The sequence below is a fragment of the Podarcis vaucheri genome (genome assembly GCF_965113315.1).
Source record: "Podarcis vaucheri genome assembly, chromosome: 9".
NCBI classification, from domain to species: domain Eukaryota; kingdom Metazoa; phylum Chordata; class Lepidosauria; order Squamata; family Lacertidae; genus Podarcis; species Podarcis vaucheri.
In genome coordinates this window covers 1,132,501-1,143,993 of record NC_138767.1, presented here as the reverse complement: position 1 = coordinate 1,143,993, position 11,493 = coordinate 1,132,501, and positions in this window count along the sequence as shown.

The following is an 11,493-nucleotide window of genomic DNA, read 5'->3' as shown; positions in this document are numbered from 1 at the left end:
TTCCCACCCCCCTCCTGAGCAAAGGAAGGAGAAGAGAGAGACCCAGGAGGAAATGTGTGGCCGTCCTGGGAGTTGGGGGGCATGTCAAATATTTACCCTGTGGCTGGTCAGCAAAGCGGGGAGAGGGAACTGATTAACCAGCTCTGCTGCCAAGGGGCACCGAGATGGCTGGTAAACTGTCCTGTCCCCCGGGGCTCCAAGTGCCTTTTAATGAGTGATTATTTAGGCGGCTCGATGGAGGTTAATGGAGGCTCCGATCAAATATGTTCTGTTATTAATTAAGCTGTCGCAAGGCCAATTGCTCTGGAGCTGCTCTCCTATGAGACAGTATTCCTGTGGGGGACATGGCGGGGGGGGGGGAGAAGAAATGCCGCCGAGTCAAAGGCTTGCCCTCCCCCTCCATTCCCCTTATGGGGCAGCGCGGGGCTGGGGTGATGGGAAAGGTGGGTCTCGTTTCTCATTAATGCAGCCCCCTCGGTGGGCCTGAGAGAGGGCGAGGGGAGAGAATCCCAGTCTCCGGGGGGGGGGGGGCGGGAGGCGCCAGCCTACCTTTGCAACCTACCTGGACTTTGTCTCAGTTCTCCCAAAGGACATTTGTGCATGAACATTATATCTACCCTGCTTTCTGTTCCATACTTGAATCGCCCCCATTACGGTGCACAGTTTGAAAAACAGCCAGGTTAATATTCTAAAAGGAAACACCATAGCACAATAGACAGATCAGCCTTTGCCAACTGGTGCCCTCCCTATGCTGCTTTTGGAGCGCAATTTCCATCAGCACCATCCATCACTGCCCTTAGGGGTCCCTCCAGGCGACCTGTTTATTGAGCGTTCATCCTGAGCTGCTTGCAGAAAGCTTATGCGGAGGTTAGATTATATCTGGTCTTTGTTGAGGATGGTTTCTGATTGCTTTATGGGACGGTTATAAGACAATGAGCCTTAGTCCTGCATTCATCTTGATTTGCTTGCGGGCTGTGCACAAACCTTTCCGTTTCTCATTCTTCCACACCCAACTTTCCAAACTGCAAAAAGCTTGGTTCCTTTTTAAAGTGGGTTTGTTGCGCTGGAACGACCAAGCCTTCTCAACCACTTGGACTTCACAAACACAGAGTTCCAGCGGCTGCTTGAATCCCTTCTGACATTCTGGAGGCACCCTGAGAAATGTTGTAGGCAGAACAGCCGGCCCTGAGGAGGATTAAAGTGCTGCGGTGGGGGCAGGGGGGGCAGGGGGCTTTCCAGTGGCCCAGACAAGCTTTTTGAGGGGCTTGGCTAGTCTTCTGGATGCTGACCAAAGCCAAGAGTTCAAAGAAGGACCCAACCCTCTGGTGCTTCCCGCACCTCCTGCTGACCTCCACCTGCTTGACGTTAGCTCATCACTGTGTAACCAGCAGGACAATGAGCAAATGAGAGAAATAATTACAGATCTGGGGCCCCACGGGGAACAGGACAGAGAAGGGTCAGCGACTTGGCCAACCTGCGATGGGCATCAATATGTAAGCAGCCCTCCCTTGGACTTTCCACTCTCCCTGCGACCTGTTAATGAGAACCCCACATTACAAACTCTGGAGTTAATTGCTGGAGGCCTCCCTCCCTCCCTGATCAAGGAGCCAGATCCTTACTTGGTGCCTGGATGTGGGTGCATTTTCAAAGGCTTCTTGGAAACAAGCTCAGGAAAATTTCCTCTGTCACCCCTTGACATCTGAGGTGCACCATAGATAGTAGCCTTGTGTTGCTGCTCCCTTAAAGCCCAAAGCCCAGAGTGCACTGTGTCCAGATCCCCGGCTGGGCAGGATCAGGAAACCAGGGGCTCACCTACTCAGGGATAAACATTTGGAAGATAATGTTTGGAAGATAGAATCATAGAATCATAGAGTTGGAAGAGACCACAAGGGCCATCGAGTCCAACCCCCTGCCAAGCAGGAAACACCATCAGAGCAGTCCTGACATATGGTTGTCAAGCCTCTGCTTAAAGACCTCCAAAGTAGGAGACTCCACCACACTCCTTGGCAGCAAATTCCACTGGCGAACAGCTCTTACTGTCAGGAAGTTCTTTCTAATGTTTAGGTGGAATCTTCTTTCTTGTAGTTTGGATCCATTGCTCTGTGTCCGCTTCTCTGGAGCAGCAGAAAACAACCTTTCTCCCTCCTCTATGTGACATCCTTTTATATATTTGAACATGGCTATCATTTCACCCCTTAACCTCCTTTTCTCCAGGCTAAACATGCCCAGCTCCCTTAGCCGTTCCTCATAAGGCATCGTTGTGGGAAAATGGTTGTTTGTACATAAAAGCATGAACAAAAGCTTTTATTATTGCAGGGTGATTTTGTAGCACGAGACATTGCTTGGAGCATGATGAGCGCGTGAACACCTCATGTTAGACTAATGATTGGCCCACGTAGCATAACGGGTCTGGTGTGATGACCTGATGCCAAAATATAGCAACTTCTTTGTCTGCGGGCAGAGGCAAGGTTACATTCTTGTGATTGTTACTTTTGGGTACGAGACAGAACAAACGTTGGGCTGGAGGCAGAGAGGATGTATTTTTTGCTGTGCACAATAAATGTTGGCTATTAGGCTTTTTGAATCCAACTTGGCGTGAGGCTGATTATTGATGACGAGCAGGTTCTCGACACATCGTTTCCAGGCCTTTGACCATTTTGGTTGCCCTCCTCTGGACACGTTCCAGTTTGTCAGTATCCTTCTTGAACTGTGGTGCCCAGAACTGGACACAGTACTCCAGGTGAGGTCTGACCAGAGCAGAATACAGTGGCACTATTACTTCCCTTGATCTAGATGCTATACTCCTATTGATGCAGCCCAGAATTGCATTGGCTTTTTTAGCTGCCGCGTCACACTGTTGGATCAGATAATGGGCAGAGCCTGGCTGCTGCTGCTGCATCAAACCAAAAGGAACCAATCTAGACCAATATTTGGTTCTTCCAGTGACCACCCAGATGCTCAAACAGCTGAGCATGGGCACACCATCGCACTTCCAAGACAAGAGGAGGCAGGTGTGCTTATTGTGGGAGGGCTGTGTAATAAACAAAATCTGCCCTCATTCCCTTATAGGGGACACAAGAGCCCTTATAGAATTCTTTGTAGGTTCTCCATCAGTAGGAAAAAATAACAGAGGCCAACCAGAGAATATTGAGAAGCAAAGCAGCTAGTAAGCCTGATCTTTATTGAACTGTTGCAACAGGGTCCTCACTCACCACACGCAGGAAAGGAGGAGGATCCAGAACCCAGGTGTGCCCGCCCTTATATAGACATTTTAAATTGCCAGCCCTGGAGTCCAAGACCACCCCTCCATACATCACACAGTACATACATCACAGAAGGGGTTTAACCCAAGACCACTCCCCACAAACATCATACCTACATCACAGAAAAGGCAGGCTTAAAACAGAAATTTGAATGTTGTTTTTCCTGTCTGCCAGGTTATCTGATTGCCTTTCCCGGTTGTCTGGCCATTGCTTTGAGATGGTAACTTCCCAATTCCTGATACAATGGGAAGGTTCCCTCACCCCCTCCCTCCTTGCAGAGAAAACATTTGGTCAGTTGGGGAGTGCAAATGGTTTCAGGATGGTCTTCCTGTGCTGCTCCAGACATGTGGTCCACATATCCATGTAGGCACCAGGCCAGCACATTTATGAACATTATATATATATATATATATATATATATGCAGGTTTTGGTGTCTTCGGGTGTCTTCCCGTGTAAGAGTCGGGGTGTCTGTGCGACGTTTCGACGAGGTCTCACTCGTCATCTTCAGGCTGGTGCTTTCGGCTTCTTGTTACTGGAACATCACCACAAGAGAATAATCATGGAAGCCAAACCAAGGGGTCTATGAAATACCCTGCAAAGTCTGCCCAGCCACGTACATTGGACAAACAAACAGACGAATAAATGCACGTATCGCAGAACACAAGAATGCCGTCAAAAAAGAAGAAAAAACTTCCTCTCTTTTCCAACACATGAAAGAAACAGGACACGAAATTAATTTTGCAGATTCCAAATTGCTCTTTAACATGGAACATCACCACAAGAGAATAATCATGGAAGCCATCGAGATAGAGAAACACCCTCACAACATGAACAAGCGTGACGACACGTCCCGCCTGCCAGACATCTGGAAATTAGCCCTCCCCACAAAAACCGACACCAGAACCAGAGGCACACAGAACGCCGTCACCAATCAACCACACCAGACCCAAACCCAGACCCTCTCCACAGACATATTACAGACTCCATCCAGTAGCCAAACTATAGTGGCACCTCCGGATGCTGCACCCCCCTGCAATCCCTACACAGATCTGGCTGGCACAAGGCACAAAACCACAGCTCGCCCCTATACACGAAGCCAAGCCAGAGCACAACTAAATGCAGCACAGCCATCTTCTCAGAAAAACTCTTCACAAGCTCAAGAGGTCAAGACACAAAAGCTTTAGCAACTAATCTACACTTAATGACCCACCCAGTGGTATTCAGAATATCACTCATGAAATCACTCAAGATATCCCTCAAGTAATTAAGGAACAAAAGAAGAAGAGGCACACTAATCTAGGAACTTCCTCTCTGCCCAGAACGTTGGAGGCTATACACCACACCCCTCAACAGTATTTATAGGAACTCAAACACCAGATTCTGCTCTGTTCCAGTAACAAGAAGCCGAAAGCACCAGCCTGAAGATGACGAGTGAGACCTCGTCGAAACGTCGCACAGACACCCCGACTCTTACACGGGAAGACACCCGAAGACACCAAAACCTGCATTCCTGTACCCGTGAAAATCTACGAAAGCATATATATATATATATATATATGCTTACATTTTTTTTATTTCACCTGTAAGTGCTCCCACGGTGCCCTCCCCAGAAACCTCTGCTGCAACTCTTTGGGTTTTCTGTGGTTTGATACAGGGCCCACCCATTCCCCATGACTGCTCTGAACACATTGCCTGGGTGTCAAAATTGCTGTGGTCCTCAAAGACAAGTGGAGGCCTGTTTCAGTCAGTATTGGGGGGGGGCAGTTGGTGGAGCTCCCCAGACCTGGGTGCCAAAGGCAGGATCAAGTACGCAATGCTAGCCTGGACAGCTGCAGCCTCGTCACTCCAGGTGAGGTGCTTGCTGAAGGAGTGCTCATTTGCTTCCACTCTCGGCCTGCTTGTATATTTTGTAAATTAATAGATATTACAGAGATGCCACAGTTCTCCAGTGCTCCCAGAACATGGAAATTGTGTGTGTGTTTTCACCCCACTTCACAGCCTGATGAGTCATTCCAGGGCTGCAGCTGTTTCCTGGGCTTGAAGGCAGTCGCTGGAGGCTTGTGATGATATTTGGCTGTGCACTAATGTGAAGGTTGGTCGTAGGCAGAGGAGCAGCTTAAACATTCCAACAAAGAGCCATCTCCGCTGCCCCACAGCAGACCCATAGCTGTCAACGTTTCCCCCTTTTTAAGGGAAATTCCATTATTCCAAATAGGATTCCTCGCAAGAAAAGGGAAAAGTTGACAGCTATGATCAGACCCCGAGAGGTCTGCCTCCCTCTCCCTCTGTGCCCACTCAACAACTGCAGTCTACCCTCTTTATTTCCTCTCAGGGAGACCTATTTAGCTTAGTTAGTTTAATTTATAAACCTGGCCCTCTTCATCATCCTAATCCCAGGGTGAGCTACAACAATATAGCAACACCAATAAAAACAACAACAGGTCAGTACCTAAAACACGTTTCCTCCTCGCTTTCCCTCTCTTCCTTTCTTCTCTTCCGTATACCATTGTTTTTTCCTCACTGCTTATGATTTTCTGTTTAATAGTGTATAAATATGCTCTCCATCAACACCCACCAGGGTTTCTCTTTATTTTTAATAACTTCTAGGGTTTATCTTTTTAGAATTTCTATTCTGTGTATTCTTTTCTAAGAACGCTGTTTCCAATGCATGCAAATCAAGATGTTTCTTTACTGTCATTGCCCTTCAAAAATTAATAAAAAGGGTATTTACCAAAAAACACACACACCCAAAAACAGTTCAGTACCAGGCATGTTAACCAATTCCCATAAATAACAGTTAAAAACCTATGTCACCTAGATTCATCCCAATTGCGGGGACGCAATCCACTTTTCCCCCATTCAGAAAACTTAAGGAGATGTCTAAGAATGAGTTCCCATGGAAACACAACACTGGAATATCCCAAGTTATTAGCACTTTCTCTGTCAAGCCCAGGGCTCCCACCAGGCATTGCCTGGAGGAAAACCACAATTGTAGTCCCATCCACAGAAATCTGATAGGAAACCCAGACTTCCTTCCTTCCCTCAGCCGAGGACTTCCTGCTGCCTCCTGGCTGACCGTCTGCCTCACAGGCCTCTCTCTTCCAGCGAACCAAAGCCGCTTCTCTGTGTGGCCAACGTCACCTGTGGCCAGTCCTGTGGGGGACCCCTGCCAGTGGTGGGGTGTGTGGTCATTCTCTGGCCATACAGAGGACATCCAGCTAAGATCACCCACCCACTTAGCTGTGATTCCAGCATTTCAGGGGGTTGGACTAGATGATCCCTTGGGTCCCTTCCAACTCTACAATTCTATGATTCTCCACTTTTCAAATGACTTTTCTGGTGATGCCCACCAGGGTGAAATTGGGGGCTCTGCCCATCCCAGCACTCAGACTGTTGGATTCTTTTTTATCACTACTACTATTTGGGGGTGTAGGGGTGTTAGGGGAGGGGTAGTAGCTATGGATGAATACATTGTGGGAAAGTTCAGGGATGCAGGAGAGGATATATTGTCTGATTATAGCCTTTCCAACTTGTGTTAAGACGTTCACAATTTAGCAGAGTAACATTCCCCCTTCTAAACTCACAGCAGATGCGTTTGCTCAGGCTCGCTAAAGCCTCTATAATGTCCTGGTATTTCCCCCTTATTCCCTCATAAAAGATAAGACACGACACAGTCGTGTAGAGAAAAAGTTTACTCACATTCTGCTCACAATTGGATCTTAGTTTCCAGGTGTATGTTACTTTTCTAAGCTATCTCATAAGGAGAACAGTCCCTTTGTCCTCTCTTGGAGAGCATCTTTGGTTAAGCAGATGTTGCTTCTTGGATGCATGTAGTCACGGAGAGAGAGATGGCTGCCCTGCCCTGTGCTTTTGCCGTTACCTGAACAGGTGAGGCCACGCCCACATGCAAAGGAAGTCTGTCCCAGCCCAGAAGGAAACAGGAAGTTGACCTGCTGGCTGGACAAACATTCCTCCCCATGTGTAAACATGTTCACTCTAGGAATGTTGTACTTGACTGCTCTTGTGTTTCACATCCCACATACATGTTGTGTTCCTTCTAGGGTAGCTTCTCCACCAGTGGTCTGTCCCCCCCACAATCAGCTCTCACCTGTGGCTGAAACAATCTGTCAGCATGGAACAGATGCCACATCCCAGGAATGGCTTCACCAGATCGGCTGAACCAGGCGTGTCCAAAATCCGTTTCAGGGGCCTAATCTGGCTCGCCAGTGGCTTTAATCCAGCCCCTGTGGCAGTTTATTTCCTGGGGTAAAATCCTAAAAAAAACCTCAACAACTTAACTTCAATCCTAAAAGAAGTTCAACAGCTTCAATCCTAAAAAAAGGTCAACAACTTTGGTCAGCCCTTTGGTCGGTCCCCATGGCCCTTCACTTCATCAAATCTGGCCCTCTTTGAAAAAAGTTTGGACACCACTGGGCGAAACACTGTGAGGGGAGCCGAGGGGTCTCCAACCCTTGATGGGTCAGGGGCTTCACCTGCAGGTGAGGACAGGCTCCAGTGGATTGAGTAACGGAAGCCAAGACTGAATCCAGCGGTCCAGAAGGCAGTTCTGCGTGTGAGGGGCAGGTGGGGCCCATCAACCTGGGAAGGTAGTCAGGAGAAAGAAAACTCTGATCCTAAACCTCTGCTGCCTTGAGTGACATATTTGGGAGAAGAAAAATCTCAGGAGTAGACCCAATCCAGAGTGGAGTCTCTAAGATGTTTGGATGGAGCCTTCCAGCAGCTCCTGCCACCAAGCTGGTGCCAAAGGTCTTGCTCTGCTTTCCTTTGGACCCCATCAGCCGGGCCAAGAGGGGGGTCTTGTCATCTGGGCAGCCCAGGACCTCCAGACACGCTGCCCAGGATTGTGCCGTGGGGTTTCGCTTTTGTGGTTTAACTACACCCCCTGGAGACGCACTCTGTTTTCTCTTAAGATGGATGGGTGCCAGTAAAAGTATTACTATTTGCCACCCTCACCAAAACTGGGAGGGTTTTTGGTGCAGTGGTGGTTGTGGGTGTTTGATGAGGCCCGTTACCTAGTCCCTGGGATGCCAACAACACAGAGAGAGAGAGAGAATCTGAGAGAGAAGTGTGCGGAGGATGAGGAAGTTGTAGCCAGGATGCAACCTGAGAATTTAAGTCTCACATCAACGAGGCAGAAGAGAGCTGCGCTCAAGAGGGATAGTCTGGGAATCTGGAGGTCTCTCTCAAGTCTTTCTGAACCCCCTGGAAACCCCTCTCCTGCAGACTGAGCTGCCCCCAAAGTTCCTGTAGGGCCCCCCTCTCAGCCAGGGCTGGGTATTTATTTCATTTCATTTATTTCATAAAATGTACACACCGCGGGATTGTAGGAAAAACCTCAAAGCGATTTACAAAAAAAGATAGAATGATAAAACTATCACTTAAAAAAATTTACAGGAGTAATTAAAACATACAAAAAGTTGAGACAACAACAGACCGAAACAAATTAAAACTCACATCAACTTTGTAAACCTGGGTGCGGGCTACGATGCTGCAGAAATGCCGAAAAGGCAGTCTCGATGGTCCTGGGTGCACAATTCCACTTCCTCAACTTCCTTCCCCTGTCAATAGCAACATTTTTGGCTCTTCTGGTCCGAAAGCGAACCGCTGAAATCAGGCTTGATTTGTAACAGGGCACTGAATTCTGCAATTTCCTGGCTTGGAATTTGAGCACGGAATTGCATTTGCTTTTAGCAGCCCTGATCTTTTCCACCCCCACAAAGGCAGGCGCTCGAGCCATTCGGCAAACAGGGGTGGGGGCTTTTTGGACACGTCCTCCCCTCTCCAGGAAGACGTCGGCCAGGCTGCAGATAAGGCCACTGGATCGCAAGGAGACGCGCGCAAGAAGGGCGCACGCACCGGCGCGGAAGAAGAAATTGCGGGGCGTCGGTGGGGGGGCAGTGATCCAGGCACCCCTTTCCCTCGCCCTTTTTGGAGCAAGGCTGATTTAAAGGCCTGCCACTGAGCTCCAGAGGACGGTTTGCTTTTTCTACAGTCGTCCGCCCGCTTCCCCATGTCTTGCTAGGAATCTCTGGAAACGTTTCCTTGACCCCAAACGACGTGTCGCGAATCGCAGCTCATCGAAAGTGATTTTCTAAGTCCTGAGGACTAGCCGCTTGTTTCTCTGTGCAAAAGACAAGCTTACTAGCCGCGAGGCAACGTTGTCGCCTCCTGCTGGCTGTAAGGGGCATCTTCCCCTGCCTGGTCACCTGTCAGGTGAGCTCGGGGAAGACAGCGAGGCTGCGCCTGGACAGGGTCAAGCCTGCCTCCCTCTCCAAGTGATTGGTGTTATGCCTGCGGACCGCACTGGGCACCTGGCAGGCAGCGTGCGCCCCCGCCTCTTTAAAAAAATAAAAAAGGCATTTTGCTTTGCTGCATTTGATAGCTCAAAAAAACTTTTTTTAAAAAAATAGGTCCGGACATAGTAGAAAACCTTTTTAGGTGCCAGTGGTTGCATAGTGGTTAGAGTGTCGGGCCAGGACCTAGGAGAGAGCAGGGGTCAAATCCTGAACTCCGCCATGAAGCTCACTGGCTGACCTGGGGGGGGGGCAGTCCCTTCTTCTCTCAGCCTAACCTCCCTCACAGGGTTCCTGTGGGATTAAAAGGAGAGGGAGAGAACCGCGCCAGCTACATTCAGCTCCTTGGAGGATAAGTGCCGAAGTTAAGCCGGCACTCGTTGCATTTTTAGTCCTTCTAGTAAATGCGGTTCATTTGCGCGTAATCCGAAACAAAATCCAGAAGCAGCGCTTGCATATCTGGGGGTTCGGAGGGATTTTTCCGGGGTGGGGAGGGAAATACAAAACAGAGAAAGAAATAAACAGGGTGGTTTGTCCACAAAGGGGGCAGGGGGCGAAATCGTGCCTGGACATTTATCGAAATACTGTATCTCGGGTTCTGCAGATGCTACAAACTTCCTGTTTTTGTTTTTTCCTAAAAACGAACACTGGGTATCTAGGGGTGGGGTGGGGTGGGGTGGGGGGGCTGCCCTCTTGCCCCCCCCCCGTGCGGACGTCCATCCCTGCGGAGTTTCCTATCCAAATCCTCTCAAGCCCCGAATTCGTGATCTTTTCACCCTGCTGCAAGTGGCCCGACTAATACCTGCACCCGGCCCCGAAACGCCCGCGATCCATTGTGGGGGGGGGTGTAGGGGGAGACTTTGGCGCCCAGTGGAGCATCTGTGGGTCGTCAGAAATTCAAGCTGTTGTTTTCTGGATACACCCCACGAACTGCGTGAACAAGAAGCGGCGCGATCCCGGGCTTCTTTACGCGGGAGGGAGACCCGCTGTGTACATTTGGACTTATTTCGAGGATCGCAGCCTTATTTCCTGGTAAATGAGGCAACTCAACAAGTCATGGGGTTAATCGTCGATGGATAATCTCAAAAACTTTTCGCCGCTAATTCTCCCTACTGTTGAATCGCCTGTTTTAAATGCTTTTTATTTTGTGTTTAAAGTATTTTTATATGCGTATTAATGCAAGTCGGGGGGTTAACCGAAAGCATAATCGCAACAGCAGCAGCTGAAGAAGCGGCGGGCACCCCCGGGACCAGAAAAGTCTGGAGAGAAGGGCCTGGGAGGAAACTCCCCAAGGAAGAGGTGCCGGGCCGTGTGGCGGTCAGAGGGCCGGACTCGGAGCTGCGAGAGGCCGGAGTCCAAGTCCCCACGGGGCCAGGAAACTCACGGAGTGTCCTCGGGGGCCTGTCGAGACAGCTCTCAGCCTGACCTACCTCACAGGGTTCTTGTGAGGATAAAAACGAGGAGGGAGAGAGCCATGCACTCCGCCTTGGGCTCCTTAGCCAAGGGTAGCCAAACTAAGGCCCGGGGGCCGGATCCGGCCCAATCGCCTTCTAAATCCGGCCTGCGGACGGACCGGGAATCAGCGTGTTTTTACATGAGTTGAATGTGTCCTTTTATTAATTTTTATTATTATTATTATTATTATTATTATTATTATTATTATTATTATTACTACTATTATTATTTAGTATTTAGTATTTATACCCCACCCGTCTGGGTGGGTTTTCCACTCTGGGCGGCTTCCAACAAAACTCTAAAACACAATAACCTATTAAACATTAAAAGCTTCCCTAAAGAGGGCTGCCTTCAGATGTCTTCTAAAAGTCTGGTAGTTATTTTTCTCTTTGACACCTGGTGGGAGGGCGTTCCACAGGGTGGGTGCCACCACTGAAAAGGCCCTCTGTTTGGTTCCCTG